The sequence below is a fragment of the Dasypus novemcinctus genome, chromosome 4 (genome assembly GCF_030445035.2).
Source record: "Dasypus novemcinctus isolate mDasNov1 chromosome 4, mDasNov1.1.hap2, whole genome shotgun sequence".
Taxonomy (NCBI): Eukaryota; Metazoa; Chordata; class Mammalia; order Cingulata; family Dasypodidae; genus Dasypus; species Dasypus novemcinctus.
In genome coordinates this window covers 3,098,270-3,114,595 of record NC_080676.1, presented here as the reverse complement: position 1 = coordinate 3,114,595, position 16,326 = coordinate 3,098,270, and the positions used below count along the sequence as shown (strand labels likewise).

General features: G+C 55.0%; 1 long non-coding RNA gene across 1 annotated transcript; it reads right to left on the bottom strand.

Annotated features, from left to right (window-relative positions):
* Window positions 1-201: 201 nt before the first annotated feature.
* LOC111760169 (uncharacterized) lies at window positions 202-9,020 on the bottom strand. The gene is made up of 4 exons (XR_002793937.2): window positions 8,531-9,020; window positions 6,363-6,878; window positions 5,972-6,090; window positions 202-4,721 (listed from the first exon to the last, which is right to left on the bottom strand). It is a non-coding gene; the product is annotated as an uncharacterized lncRNA (long non-coding RNA).
* Window positions 9,021-16,326: the final 7,306 nt, after the last annotated feature.

The following is a 16,326-nucleotide window of genomic DNA, read 5'->3' as shown; positions in this document are numbered from 1 at the left end:
GTACAAGGTCCTGGGTTGATCCCCAGTACCTTGTAAACACAAAACAAACAAACACAAAAAAAATCCACTCAGGGTTGCTGCTGTAGCTCAGAGGTGCCGGTTCCCACACACAGAGTCCCAGGTTCATTCCCTGGCCCAGTAGCTAAAAAAAAAAAAAAAAAAGATGACACTGAGCGAACACAAAGAAAAATGATTGAAATCTTGGATAGAAAAATAACAGAGTTTATGGGAATGAGAGACACAATAAATGAGATTAAAATACAATAGAGGGAAGTGGATGTGGTTCAACTGATAGGGTTTCCACCTACCATATGGGAGGACCTGGGTTTGATCCCTGGGGCCTCCTGGTAAAAAAGAAGAGAGATTGTGGTTGTGCAGCACGCCAGTGCCCACACCAGTGCCCGTGTGTGAGCCAGTGCCCTGCACAGGTGAGTCACGCAGCAAGATGACGACACATCAGAAGAGAGACAAGGGGAAAGTCAAGGTGAAGTGCAGCAGAACCAGGAACTGAAGTGGTGCAATTGACAGGGACCCTCTCTCCCAATCAGAGGTCTCGAAGATTAAATCCTGGTGAATCCTAGAGGAGGGAAAATGAGAAGAGAAGACAACACAGACAGCAAAAGCAGCAGGATGGGAGGAGGGGAAGGGGAGAAATAAATAAATATTTTTAAAAAATACTATAGAGGCACATGACAGCATATTTGAAATCATGAAAGAAAGAATAAAAAGCGTAGAGGAAAGAATGATTGAAATTGAAAAGAAAGAAGAACAGAGGGAGAAAAGAATGGAAAAGATGGAGCAAGTGCCCAAGGAGTTGAATGATGGCATGAAGCAACCAACATACATGTTTCAGAAGGAGATGAGAAGAGAAAAGGCAAGAAAGAGTATTTGAAGAAATACTGGCTGAAAATTTCCCAACGCTCATGAAAGACATGAATATACAAGTCGAGGAAGCACAGCATACTCCAATCAGCTTAAATCTAGATAGACCTACACAAAGACACATCATATACAGAAGGCCAAATGCCAACAATAAAGAGAAAATTCTGAAAGCAGTAAGGGAGAAGTGAAACATCACATCCAAGGGACATCAAATAAGACAGTGGATATTTCTCTTCAGAAACCATGGAGGCAAGAAGACAGTGGTATGAAATAATAATGGTACTGAAAGAGAAAGATTGCCAGCCAAGAATTTTTTATCTGGAAAAACTGTCCTTCAAATATGACAGTGACCTTAAAATATTCAGATGAATAGAAACTAAGAAAGCTCATAAATAAGAATCCATCACTGCAGGAGACCCTAAAAGGAGTCCTGCAGCCAGAAAAGAAAAGACGAGAGAGAGAGGCTTGGAGGAGAGTGTAGAAGTGAAGACTGTCAGAAAGGGTAACCAAAAGAGTAAAAAGATGGACCTAAATAGTCTATGACATATGAAAACCAAAGAATTAAATGGCTGAATAAGTAATGCCTTTACAGTAATAACATTGAATATTAATGGATTAAACTCCCCAATTAAAAGACAGGGTGACAGAATGGATAAGGAAACATGAGCCATCCTTATGCTGTCTGCAGGAGACTCACCTTGGACCCAAGAATGCAAATAGACTAAAAGAGAAAGTTGGAAAAAGTTATTTCATGCAAATAGTAACCAAAAGAGAGCGGTAATACCTATACTGGTGTCAGACAAAACAGACATTAAATGCAAAAAAGTTATAAGAGATGCAGAAGATGCTAATAAATATGCTAATAAAGGAGACAATCCACCAGGAAGGAAAAACAATCATAAATATCTATTCACCTAACCAGGGTGCCCCAAAATACATAAGGCACTCTCTGGCCAAACTGACATCTTCACAACAATACTCAGAGACTTCAGCCAACCACTCACATCAGTAGATAGAACTAGACAGAAGATCAACAAGAACACAAACAACTTGAATAATATGATAAGTGAGCTGGACCTGACTGATATATACAGAACCTTGTATCCCAAATCAGTAGGTTAAACATTTCTCAAGTGCTCATGAATCTTTCTCCAGAATAGAACATGTGTTTGGCCACAACATGACTCTCCATAAATTAAAGAAGATTGAAATTAGACAAAGTACCTTCTCTGGTCATGATGGAATGAAGATGGAAATCAGTAATAGGCAGGAAAGGGGAAACTTTGCAAATACGTGGAGGCTAAACAACACAGTCCTAAACAATCAGTGGTCAAAGAAGAAACTGCAAGAGAAATGATTAGATATCCCAACATGAATGAAAATGAGAACACAACTTATCAAAACTTACGGGATACAGCAAAGGTAGTGGTGAGAGGGAGGTTTATAGCCCAAATGCCTATATTAAAAATGAAGAAAGGGCTAAAATCAAAGATCTACCTGAACAAATGGGGAAAGAAGAAAAAGAACAGCAAACCAATCCCCAAACTAGCAGAAAGAAAAAATAATTACAGCAGAAATAAATGAAATTGAGAACAAAAAAAATAGAGAGATAAAATCAACAAAACCAAACACTGATTCTTTGAGAAAATGAATAAAATTGACTAACCCTCAGTAAGACTAACAAAGAAAAAAACAGGGAAGATGCAAATAAATAAAATCAGGAGTGAAAGAGGGAGACATAACTCACCCCACAGAAGTAAAAATTATCAAAAAAGGATACTATGAGAAACTATGTGCCAAGAAATTAGACAACCTAGATGAAATGGACAAATTCCTAGAAATGCACAATCTGCATGGGCTTTACAAGAAATACAGGAACTCAACAAACCAATCACAAGCAAAGAGAGTGAGTCAGGCATCAAAAATTTGTCAACAAAGGAAAGTCCAGGACCAGATGGCTTCACAGGTGAATTCTACTAACATTTTGAGAACTAATAGCCATCCTCTTCAGCCTCACACCCAAAAACATGAGCAACCAAAGAAAGTATGGATAAATGGGAACTCCTCAAACTTAAACACCTCTGCATCTCAACGGCTTTGTGAAGAGGGTAAAAAGACAACCTAGTCAATGGGAGAAAATACTTGGAAATCACACATCTGACAAGAGTGGCTCAGTGGTTGAGCACCGGCTTCCCACTTACGAGGTCGCGGGTTCAATCCCTGGCCCTGGTGCCTCAAAAAAAAAAAATCGTAATAAAGAGATCCTACAACTCAACAATAAAAAGACAAATAATTTTTTTTTAAAAAAAGGGCAAAAGATCTGAATAGTTTTTCTGAAGAAGAAATACACATGATGAAAAACACATGAAAACGTGTTCGATATCACTGGTTGGAAGCCAGGAAACCTGGAAGAGAAGGGAGAGCCCAGCAGGCACCACCATGTGCCTTGCCATGTGACAGAGGAGACCAGAATTACCAGCAGCCAGTCTTCAGGAAGAACATAATGTCTTCATGTGGCCTTGATTTGGACATTTTCACAGCCTCAGAACTGTAAGCTTATATGCTAATAAATTTCCGTTGTAAAAGCCAGCCCATTTCCTGGTACCTGCTTTGAGAAACTTAGCAAACTAGAAGATGTGTGGACAGCAAAGCCTGACAAGCCCACTGCGTCCGGCAATTGAGAGGCTACAAGACTGTCCAGAGCACTCTTAGCTAGACAATGCCTCACACGGGTCTGTACAAGGATGTTTGTTACCTCATTGCTTACAACAGTGAACCACTGGATGGGAAACGGACTTTGGCCCAGTGGTTAGGGCGTCCGTCTACCACATGGGAGGTCCACGGTTCAAGCCCCGGGCCTCCCTGACCCGTGTGGAGCTGGCCTAAGTGCAGTGCTGATGCACACAAGGAGTGCCCTGCTACACAGGGGTGCCCCCCGCGTAGGGGAGCCCCACGCGCAAGGAGTGCTCCCATAAGGAGAGCCGCCCAGCGCGAAGGAGGGAGCAGCCTGCCGAGGAATGGCGCCGCCCACACTTCCCGTGCCGCTGACGACAACAGAAGCGGACAAAGAAACAAGACACAGCAAAAAGACACAGAAAACAGACAACCGGGGGAGGGGAGGGGAATTAAATAAAAATAAAAATAAATCTTTAAAAAAAAAACAAAAAAAACCACAGTGAACCACTGGAAAATAAACCTGAGGTGCAGCCACAGAGATAGATAAATGATGGTTCATCCAGGTACAGGTTGAAAACTGGCAGCTCGCAAGCTTAGGCCTTTAAGGAGAATGGACTTATGTCAAATATTAAAGTTTCAGAGGGTTTATGGGGGGAAAAATCCAGATTTCCAACTCCTTTGAGCTCCATAAACTCTGGCAATACCAGCTCCTTATTTCCACTTGGCACAACTTTGGTTGGAGCAAGGAGCGCTTGCCTCTCACAGGAAGGAGCCTCTCCAAGGCGGCCAGGGTTTGTATGTGGCGAAGGCACTCCTGCAGTTTCCTGCCCATTTGCATCAGCTTTGGGCGTAGATCTTCTATGAGTGCCATATTAATAATTTATTCTTTGTTGTAATTAGTTTTGCTATATATCAAAACAGAAATGAAATAGTTTATTTGGAAAAAGAAAAAGGCCAGGAAGCGTATGTGGCTCAGCCACATGGGAGGTCCCAGGTTTGGGTTTCTGTGCCTCCTAAAAGAAGACGAGCAGATGTCACCCCTGCCTCAACGAGCAGATGCCACAAGCCAGCAGATGCTGTAGCCCACAGGGAGAGGATGTGGATCAGGCCGTTGGGCACTTGCCTCTCATGTGGGAGGTCCTGGGTTCGGTTCCTGGTGCCTCCTGGAGAAGGTAAACAAATAATGAGCAGACAGAAGAACAATTTCTATGGCAACTGCAACTCTCCTAAGTACCACTGATATTGTAAAAAGAAGCATTTAATAATATACAATATATAATTTCTCATGTTAAGATACTGTGTGTACTAGAGTCGAATTGCAGCTGCACAGGGAAATGCCATTTTATATTTTATGAGTATTTCTGCTGTAATGCACAGTATTGTATTTGTGCCACCATTGTTCGTATTTGATGCACAAAGGTGCTTCCCTGATAGGGTTAAAGGAGTTCAGTCTGTTGCATGATAGAGGGGGTCACAATTTCCCTGAGGTTTCTCAAATGATAGAGTCTATTTTAAAACATAGAATTATTGCCATTATTGAGCTTTTTAAAGCCAACATTAGTTTTAAGATGACTGAGGGGACTTGGACTGAGTGAATTCATTCAGAGGATATTCTAATTCCCAGCTAGTGTTTCGAGGATTTACTAGAATAACATGGAAGCGCTAACACTTCGTGTTGTCTAAAATGCCTTTTGCACACCACTCACACCTGTGGGTGAGTTCACGAAGCCAGGTTTTTAGCAGGCCTCCACCAACAGCTCATCGTCAGTGGAAGGCAGTCATGTCCGGAAGCATTCACGTTGCTTCTCGTGAGGGTTTTTGTTGTTGTTATTATTATCCCTGCACCTGAGATAAATGTGTTAGAATTTCACGTTTCCCTCTTATGTATGCATCACTATGGAGTCTCTCTCCAGAATTCTCAAATATTCTGTATCAACTCTATTGTGATTCAGTGTAAGAGACATAGAGTGAAGTGTAATCATTTCTGGAGTCTGGAGAAGCACGACCTTTAAATATTAAATATTTAAATGAGCAAGCACTGATTAATTCATAATGTTCTGAGCAGCTCATGAATGTTTAATATACCTATATCTTGCCTTCAATATGAATGTTTAATACCTACATCTTGCCTTCAATGTGTGTTATTTAACTGGAATCACGGTCACTGTAGGACAATTTACCGTTCTTACTTCCAGGCCCAGTTTACACAATGATTCATTTCATTTTAGGGAAGTGTTATTTTGAACCTCTCATCATTTTTGTTTACTATTTTGTAAACTGTAGAGTAGAATGAAAAATTAAAGCTTAATAGTTTATGTGAAACATTCTAAACCATAATCATCTTTAAAGGCGATAGTTGAGGTTAAGTTTGCAGAGTCTCAAAAAAGCAAAAATGCCTCAGTGATGATGTTACCTTGATTCTAACTTGTAGGTGCTCCTTTACTCTTTCAGGAGATGTTGTTCAGCCAGGGCCGTGGGGAAACGGCCACGTCAAGAGGGAACGAGAGGATGCTCCCACTGCTTTCAGGAAGGCTAGAGGTGGAACAATAATTACACAATTACTCAATTAACAATTAAGCAATTAAACAACCACTTAGTTACAGTTACGGTAAGGGCTAAACAGGAGGAGTGCAGGAGTTTGTGGGAATGTTTAACAGGGTTTGTAATCCGGTCAGAGGGCATCAGGGGAAAGCTCCTGCGATGGGATCTGAGGGTAGCGGCAGGGCGGGCACGAAGAGCCGCGGCGCCAGGGCGCAGAGCAGGAACCCCCCGGGCCCAGCGGTCAGTGGGGAGGGGGCAGTCACCTGACTCCGGTTTGAAGAGTCCAAAGCAGGATTACAGGTGAGAACTGGTTTTCTCTGTGGATTAGGATCAGCTGCTGGAAAGAGCCCCAGGGGCCTGGGCGTGGCGTCGTGTAATCTCAGTCCGTAAGGGCGGATTAGGAGTGTGTGAGACCCAGACGGCAAAGGAGGAGAGCAGGGTCTCTTTGGCAGCAGGGCTGTCCAATGCCAGTCGGTTTTGTCCTGCCATCCTTTCCCCCACTCAGTCTTCCAGGGCTCGCTCACCATCCTGACAATGTCTGGTATTTAACAGTGTTACTCAGAGATTCTTGCTATTTGCAGTTTACCGTCTCAGACTTCTGCAATGAGTCTGCTTAACTCGTACAGTTCTTCTAGCAGTTTCACACGGGCGGGCACATGGAGCTACATGTGGGGCCAAAAGAACCCCTTTTCAGAAACCTAGGGGAGGGGAGCAGATGTGGCTCCCGCAGTCGAGGGCCCACCCCCACAGGAGGTCCTGGGCTTGGTGTCTGGTGCCTCCTAAAGAAAAAAACAGACAACAAGGCGACAATGAGAAGGGAAAAAAGACAAGAAGCAGACAATAAACACAAACAGCAAGCAAAAAAAAAAAAAAGACAAGGAGCCAAAACAACAAACAGGCAAGGGAGCCATCTCAGGGGAAGAAAATAAGGGGGGAAAAACCCAGGCAGAGAGGAGCTGATGTGGCTCAGTGGTTGAGCACCAGCCTCCCACACACAAAGCCCCTAGTTCAGTCTCCGGCCCTAGTACCACCAAAATAAAAATAAACAAAGAAAACATGGGTGAGGACTTTTGGTTTCATGGAACAGAATTCTAGCCCCATCTGCTGTGCTCCCAGGGAGTCCCCAACGGCCCCCAGGTGAAGGTGCCTATGAAGGCTCGGGCTGTGCGCGGGGTGGGGTGGGGTGCAGAGGGCGTTCTAGAAAAGGCAGGAACAGCTGGTGCAGAGCACGGAGTGTGGGCGGCTGCCCTGCCCCGCACGGGCAGCTCCAGGAGCCGGGTTCGAGGGAGGAGAGGCAGGCTCGACTCTCGGGGCTTGGGAACCAGGCGGCAGCGCGGCTGCTGGGGCCGAGGCCACGGCTGGCCTGCCCGGAGGCGGGGGTGCAGGGGTGGAGCACGGCGCCAGGCAGGGGCGCTGGGGGCCTTCCAGCCTTCGCTGTCCAGCCTGCCCGTCGCGCCCCGGGACGCGAACCTGGGGATGGTCAGCGCCGAGCGGGGCTGCGTGGCGCGGACAAGCTCCCGAGAGCACCAGGGGCTGAGCCCATCCGGGGCAGCCTCCCCGGCAAGAGTGAGCCCTTGGTCCTGTGGGGGAGCCCTCCGTGGACGCCCCCTCGGCTGCGGAAGAGCAGGGGGTGGCCCCGCCTGGGGGTCCGAGACCCCGAGCGCCAGGCTGGGGGCCGCGGGCACCCAGCAGGAGGGCCCTGCCTCCAGGGTCAGTCGGGTGGCACCGACGGGGACACAAGAGCAGGTGGGACCGTGTGGACACGTGCACCCAGAGCTGTGGCCCGAGGTCAGCGGGCAGCCCGGAGGCGCTGGAGGAGATGGTGTGCAGGGAGGGGGCAGGGGCCGAGAGCCAGAGGGCGGTGGGGGCTCAGGCACGCCTTCCCCACGCCCGGCCAGGCCCAGCTCTGTTTGCCCCCTGGGCCCCGAGCACCCTGTCAGCCTCCTGCACAGTGGGTGACGCGCGACTCTGCGCGTGGTCACCCACCGGGGCCTGTCCACGCGATGCCCCTTCTCCAGCCAGGGCCCGGTGTGGGGCGGGGGGAGCTGTCAGTGAAAAGTGACCCCTGAGAAGCTCCTCGAGGACTGGGAGAGCTTGGGGCCGGCAGCGCAGAGGGCTGGACCGCGGGACAGGGTGGCAGCAGCAGGCTCGAGGAGACGCCTGGGTCCGAGAGGCCCAGGGAGGGGACAGGGGCAAGGGGGGAGGCTGCGGGGGCCGCGGGCGGGAGGGGGGCCTGGGAGGCTCTTCCTGAGGTCCCTCAGTGGCCTCCTCAAGGGCATGACCTCTGGGGAGGCAGGAGCTGTGGGGCCGCAGGAGGGACTTCCAGCCAGGGGGGGGGTCAGGGTGGGGGCAGGACCGAGTGCTATGGCTAGAGGGTCCTCAGGGGAGAGATGGTGACGGGAGGCCAGAGGGGGGTGGCCAAGGCACTGACCTTGAACGTTGTCCTGATGGCCCACAGGGGCCAGAGAAGGGTTTGAAGCAGGCACCAGCAGAGTCACTTTAGTTCTTTTTATGTTTTTTTTTTTTTAAGATTTACTTATTTTATTTACCCCCCCCACCCCCCATTGTTTTGAGCTCGCTGTCTGCATCCATTTCTTGTGCGCTGTGTCTGCTCGTCTTCTCTTTAGGAAACTTCGGGAACCTGGGACCTCCCATGTGGGAGGGAGGCATTCAGTCACTTGAGCCACCTCCGCTCCCTGCTTTGTTGTGTCTCTCATTGTCTTTCCTCTTTGTGTCTCCTTGTTGCGTCAGCTCACTGCCCATCGTGCCAGTTTGCTGTCTTGCTCGTCTTCTCCAGGAATCACCGGGAACGGAACCCGGGACCTCTCGTGTGGTAGGCGGGAGCTCAGTTGCTTGAGCCACCTCCACTTCCCGCACAGTCAGGTTTGAATTTGGGAAGAGCTGGAGACTCACATGGCCTGCCTGCCCCCCCCCCCACCCAAGGTCCACAGCACTGCGCACTGCTGGAGTTTACCTGGCAGCCCCCGCCTCCGGCTCCTGCAGGGTCCCGTGGAGGACCGGCGAGGCAGCTGGGGCAGGGGCGGGCAAGTTGCCAGGAGATGCGCCCCTCCCAGCAGCAGCCCCTCCAGCAGATTCCCTGCTGGGCAGTGACCTTGGGAGGGACAGGCCAGGAGGGGTCCGGCCTCAGGCCTCACCCAGCACGGGGCCCGCTCGGAGCCACTGGTTTCTCCCGCCTTCCCGTCCAGCCGGCCTTCCCCCACTGCTGGTCGGGCCTGTCCGGCCACGTTTGGGCCCTGCCCTCACCTGTACCTGCGTCAGAGCCACCAGCCTCCCACCCCGGGCTCAGAGAGGGCCCCATGGCTCCCTGGCCCCCTGGGCCCTCTCCACTGTCGCCAGCTCTCGGGGCGGTGCCTCGAGCACACCAGCCAGCCCAGGCCCCCGCCCTGTCCCTCCAGGGCCGCGTGCCCCAGTCGCTTGGCCAGAGCCAGACGTCGGCCACACGGGGCCAGGGGCCGCCCTCCTGGCTGGCGTCCCGCACCAGCCGAGCCGCAGCCGGTGGCACCTGCTCTGGGACACAGGGCCACCCTGCCTGGGGGGAGATTTCCACCATGGGGGGCAGGCCGCGCGGCCTGCAGCTCCCACAGCAGGGGTGAGGGGCGTCAGGCGCACACAGGCCGTCGTCGTTCCCAGCAGCTCCTCTGCGCGGGCGCAGGCCTGGAGGGCGCGGCAGGTGCTGCCTGGGGAGCTCGAGCGTGCTGGTGGCCCGACGACAGCACCGGACACGGGAGCTGCAGGTGCTCAGCAGAGGGGGCTGCGCCCGGAGGGGCACGGAGCAGAGGTGAGGTCTGGGGGGTGGCAGAAAGCCGGCGGAGGGGGCGCGGGGGAGCGCGCAGTTAGAGACATGGGAGAACGGAAGGCGGGCGGCCGGCGAGGGGAGGAGAGCGGCGTGCAGGAGCGGCCACCGCCTCTGGTGGGCCGATGGAGAGCCGGGGCAGGGGGCCGGGACCGCGTGGGCCCCGGAGACACACGCCGCCCCAAGGGACCCCGAGGCCAGATGGCCAGGGGATGGCCTCCGCCGAGAGCCCGGGCGCGCTTCCCGGGATAACGCCCTCCAAGGTGTCACTTCTGCCTCCGTCCGTCCGTCCGTGAGTCCTCCACCTCCGGCTACGGGGCTAGAGCCCTGCGTCAGCTCCGTCCTCCAGGGAGCCCAGCTTCCTTCTCATCGCCCGCACGCGGGATTGGGAGTCTGAGGTTCAAAGAGGCCAAGGGACCTGTCGGAAGGGGTGTGGCACCCCAGGGATACAGCCGGCCTCGAACCCACAAAAGCCCAATGCCCAGACTCGGGGGGACGTAGAAGAGTGACACGCGCACGCAGCCTGGGGAGTGCGGGGTTCAAGAAACTCAGGCAGGCATGTTGCCGCAGGACTTTTCAGAGCCTTTAGCCAGGGACTGGGTGCAGGGAGACGTATAGAACAGAGAATCCCTGATGCTCTTGGTCATGAAATCCTTTGCCCCCAGGGGAGCTGATGTCCCCAAGGAGCCCGCTCCGGGGCCTGGAAGCTGGACGGTAGAGTCAGAGGCTTGCCTTTGGAGCCCTCCTGCTTTGCAGTCTGTAAGCGCACCTTGCTGCTGTCCCTTCTAGTTCTGCCCTTGTGCTGGGGGGGCTGGCCTCCGACTGGAGGTTTCGTGGGAGCTCGGGCCGGGGAGAGAGGGGAGCCAAGTGCCCCGAGGCCCTGCCTTCTCGGGAGGCTTCTTGTCTGCACCTGCTTGAGGCCCCGGTCACCTGTGCGGATGTGCCTGAGGCCCAGGAAAGGACATTCCCAGATGGAAAAGCCGCACCAGGCCCCCTGGGGCGCCCGCGTGCTCAGGGAAGGCGTCCGGAAGTGGTGGCAATTGTCGTGAGAAATGGCGGGGGAGGGCTAGAGCAAAGCCACGAAGGCGGCAGCTGCGCTCCTGGGCCGAGGCTCGGAAGAAGCCAGGAAAGGGAGCGCAGTGGGCGGGCCTGGAGGGCAGCCGGGCGTGGGAGTGGGTCTGCTCTGTGGCGTCTGAACCGTGGAAGGTGCCCGAGGCAGGGGCCTCGATCAGAGCCACAAAGAATCCCCCCCCCTCCATTTCATTCCCGGAGAAGGGACTCCTCGTCCCCCCTCCCGGCCCCTGCCAGCACCGCTCCCCCCGCACCCCGTGGCCCAGCCCTGCGGCGCCTCCTGCCTGCCTTCTGCTGGACAGTGCCCGCTCTGGCCAGCGCCTGCCACTACAGCCTTGGGCTGCCCGCTGCCGGCTCCTTGGCTGGTGTCCCCGCTGCTGCCCTTTGGTCCCTGCAGACCCTCCCACTCCCCCGGCTGAGCACCTCGAGCTGGAGGATTTCCAGGACCCCTCTCCCGGCGGAGTCCTCCGCGGAGCCATCCGGGGCCCCTGGCTCCTGCTCGCCAGGCTCTGTCCCCAGGGCGTTTAAAGACGTCTGTGAGCTCGGACGCCCGGGGCTTCAGAAAACGCTGCGGCAGGGCATCTCTCTGTGACCCCAGAGAACACGAGTGGGGCCCTCTTCCCAGCCCAGCCTGCTGTCCATCCCCTCAGCCAGCCCGGAGCCTGGCCCTCGGGCCACCTCGCTGGGATTCTGGACACAGCGGGCAGGGGATGGCGGGCAGAGCCAGCTGGAAGACGCCTTGTGGCCTGAGGGCATCCGACGGCAGGGACCTCGGCCCCCACCCCTGGGCCAGGGAGGGGCTCGCTGGGCCCAGGCCGCCCGGCCCCTCTGCCACGGGACTGGGCTGGGATGATCTGTCTGTCCCTCTGCCTCCCAGGGGAGCTCCGCCAGCCTCGGCTGGGGATGTCCTCAAGGCCGCACGCCTGCCCCCCATGCCCGGCCCCATGGTTGACCCGTGTGCTCTGCCACCTTCTCTCCCTCGGCCTCCCGGAAGGGCCAGAAACCCGAGGCGTCGTGCCTCGGCAGCCCCTTCCCCCGGCCTGGAGGTGTTTCCGGGGGTCTTAGAAGCCCACGCTGTCGCCTCTGAACAGCTCGGGACGCCAAGTGCTGCCTGCAGACCCAGCCCTGCTGCGGGCCCCGCGGACGCGCGTGCGCCATGGCGGAGGCTGGACCGCTGGGCTGGCTCGCGGGGACTTCTGTCTTCTCCCCTGGGGTCCGGGCCGTGGGAAAAACACGAGGTGACAAGAGCAGAAAGGAACGGTCTCGGCCACACGGTCTAATTGTATATACACCGAACACAGTTTCAAAGAAAATCAAGTAACATTAGAGTGGATGAGCTAGGAGGAGCTCGGGGTTCATTTCACCCCTTCTCCCTGGCCCGCGCTTGCCACATTAGAGAGTCTGACTTCTCTGTGTTATTGTTTGTTTCATTCATTCGATGACTAGTTGCTGAGCATCCACTATTGGCACCACAGTGAGCAAAGCAGAGAGGCTCTGCGGTGCTCACCGTCCACGGCAGGGAAGACAGCGGTGGACGACAAATAAATAAGGAAATCACAGAAAATGTCGGCAGGCAACAAGCACCAGGGAAAACACAGGCAAAAGAGACAGTCAGTAGCTAAAGAGCAGGGTTGCAGGGCCTGGGGGCAGGTGCGCGTGGGCCGAGAGGAGCTCCCCAGGGAGCCTCCAGGAGAGCAGCTAGGCGGAGGCTGGGGGCCTGTCGGCTGGAGCAGGGGGAGCGGGGCGGGGGCGGGGGGGGTGTACGGAGCCCTGTGTGATGATAGGCATGCTGCTTTGTAAGCTCACAACTTATTGTGTATGTATGTTCGTGTATGAATGATACAATTCAATAAAGTTTTATTTAAAAAAGAAAGAATGCCTTCTCATCTTGACACACTTGGCACCAGCAGGCCAGTTGGGGCGGGGGCTGTTTCCGGGTGGAGCACAGCAGGTGCACAGCCATCCCCAAGGAGAGAACCGCCCCTTCCCAGGTTCCAAACGCTCCAGGTGCGCAGCCCCCGCGCAGCCAGCCCCAGGGCCGCCATTTCAGGAAGGTGTCAACCTTTGTCTATCCAATTCACGGCTTACAAATGAACTGAACGCATATGGCCAACTGCTCTTTTCTTTTTTCAAGTCAATGTTTGGAATTGTATAAATAGTTTTCCAGAAGAATGAGAAGCTTTAATCCATTGCTGTCTATGTTCCCCAAACATATCAGTACCTCTTATCTCAGTCTCTTCCGATAAATCCATGTATCGGCTCAGACCTGAGGAAGGAGAAGCTCGGCTGGCCCTTATCCTTGGAATTCAAAAGGTAGATTTCAGGAATCCACAAAGCAGATCGCCTTTCCCTCCGCCCCGCCCCCATGCATTTCCGCTCTGGGAGGACTGCTGAGGCACGAGGCTCCCTGGGCAGCCCCAGGCCCCAGAAGGGAAAGGGCTCGCGAGCTGGAGGACAGAAGGACAGAGGCGCGGGATGGCTGGGCCCCAGCGAGGCTGCTCCCTTTTCCTGGCAGGGGCCCGCCCACATTCCAGGGACCTGGCCCGGTGCCGCCTGCAGGAAACGCGGGGCCTGGGGCCGGTGGTCTGGGACCCTCCCTTTCCTCCCGCTGCCCCGCCCCGGGTGTCTGGCCCCTTGCTTCCCGGTCTCCCGCTAGCAGGTGCAGCTGCCAGAGATTTTTGCATGTAAACAATGAGGAATCCCTTATCATCTATCTTGACATAGTTGGAATAAGTACGGACGCTTTTTTTTTTGTCTTCCCAGAATTCAAGAAAGGCCAGAAATTCCACAAAGCATCTGACCCAACTCTATTTTCTCCTTCCTCTTGCTTTTCTACTTCCTAACCCCGTGACCTTGAAATAGCAGCCTGAGGAGCCAGCTTTCTGCTGGTGGCTGAAAGGAATCCCTCGAGTGGAGTGGGGCCAGGGCCCCCTGGGGCACTCCTGCGAGCGGCGACTCTGTACTGTGAGAGAACAGGTAGTTCAGGCAACCACGGGGGAGGGATGTGGCTCAAATAGTTGGGCGCCTGCCTCCCACATGGTAGGTCCTGGGTTTGGGTCCCAGTGCCTCCTAAAGAAGGCGAGCTGCTGCAGCGAGCTGACGCAATAAGCTGATGCAATGAGGAGATGCAATGAGGATACACAACAGAGAACAACAAGTAGGGAACAGATGCGGCTCAAGCGATTGGGCGCCTCCCTCCCACATGCGAGTTCTGGGATCGGTTGCTGGTGCTGCCTAAAGAAGACACAGAGAGCAAACAGCAACACACAGAGAGCAGGCAGCGAGTGCAAACAAGGGGTGGGGGGAATAATAAATAAAGAAATCTTAAAAAAAAAAAGTCCACCAGCCAGGGTTCAAATCCTGGCTCCTCCACCTCACAGCATGTGGCAAATGTCCACTCTCTGAGCCTCGGTTTCCTCACGTCTAAGATGGTCAGTAATTTCTTTCTCATAGGGTGGTTGTGAGGACTAAATGAGATAATGCACAGAAGACACGACATAAACAATTGTTCTAACTCTTGCATTTTCATTATCATGGAATACCTCTCGTCTACCCACTACTTTGGGACCCTGAACTAGACAACATGTGCTCCTGGAACCCAGAGACCACCACACCACCACGGAGGAGGCGGACAGGGTATGTGTGATGGGATGGTGTTCCAGAAAGGCAAGAAGGCAGGATTAACCCTTCCCGGAAAGGTCAGGGTGGTTTCACGGAGCAAGCAGACCTCTGAAAGGTTTTGAAGGTTGAATAGGAGTCCTTCAGCTAGACAAGGGGGAGAGGACATCACAGTGGGGAGATAGCACCTCCCACCGCGTGGCCAGCCATGGCCACCGCCAGGGTACCACCACCCTGGACTCCAACTCTCTGTCCTGGCTGCGGTCAGCGCGGTGTTGGGCCGCCGGGCTGGGGCGAAGGCTGAGGCCTCCGCCAGCTTCATGCCCACCACCCTGTCGGGCTACGGCACGACCTTCATCGTCAAGGACGAGCCCAGGGCGGCGAGGGCTGTGTCGCGCTGCACGTGAGCGCGCAGGGCGAGCGGACCCAGCCGGGCTGCAGAAGGTCTCGTCCACACCCAGGAAGCGTGGCCCGGCTGAGCCCGAGGCTGCGAGAAGCTCCATTCCTGCGCAGCGCCACGCAGAGCGGGCCGCCGCCAGAGGGGAGGGCCAGTGCCCGCCGCTCCTGCATCTCCACGGTGTGCTCACCGGGACCTGGCCAGCGAGGCTGCGGCCCTGCGCCCCCGAGGCCGGCGTGCAGGAGGCCCCGAGGCTCCCCAGCGCCCGCGCGAGGCCGCCTTGCCCGGCACCCTGGCTGGGGCGCAGGGCCTCCCCGGCCGGGGGGCAGGAGACACCGCAAGAGGCAGCGCAGCATTGCTTGGCCTTGGGCCCTTCGGCCCCAGGGTCGGAGCCTGCATCACTCAGGACTGCCCAGGCAGAAGGGCCCAGGCTAGCTTGCCGCGAGGCCCTGCGGCCGATCCTGCCGGACAGCAGCTGCGCCCGGAGGGAGCCTGGAGCCCGGAGGGAGCCGGTCCAGGGTGGAGGGATCTAAGTCAGGAAGAGGATGGGGGGGAAACAGCCAGGCAGGCCGAGCCCCATCCTAGGGGCTTCGAGACTGGCCGAGGAGAGGCTGGACCTGGCGGCAGAGCGGCGCCCTGCCTCGAAGGCGCGGGCAGCGGGTGAAAGCAGGTTTCCTCCGGAAAGCCCTGGCTGGGCCCGGGGGAAGGACGGGAGGACGACCAGGAGAGGGGAGGCCGGGGGACAGGTGCCGGAAGGTGCAAGCTCCAGCCTCCCCGCTGCCTTCCCGACGGTTGGCGTAGCCGTTACTATGGCAACTGTTACTCCTTCCCTTAACCGTAGCTAGTTTTTTAACGTTTTTATACTCGCTGTAGTGTTCTGTTGTAGCTACTGCTTCATTTCCCCCCTAATATAGATGAAAATCCTTGGCTGCCCAAATGAAAAGTGTCCACTTGACCCTGGAAATCGCCCTTGTGTCCGTCTGACCCAGGCTTCGGGCAGGAGCGCAGGCTGGGGCGGCAGGGAGCAGAGAAGGGCCAGCGCAGGGCGGCACAGCCAGGCCGGCCCCGGGCGCCCTGCTGCAGCCTAAGGGCCTCTGTGGCTCGGGGGGCAGGGGTGCACAACACGGTTGCGGCTCTGAAAGCGGGGCCCGGCCCAGCCTCCGGCGTCCGTGGCTCTCGGCCGCCTTCCCCCCACGGGCTGCAGCCCGGCCCGCGCACAAGCAGGCAGGTGTGCTCCACCAGAGCGAGATGCACACATTCGGGGGCTCGCTGCGGACAGCGGGCTGGTGCCGGAGCCCTGGGAAAACCCAGCGGGGGAAGGAAGGCA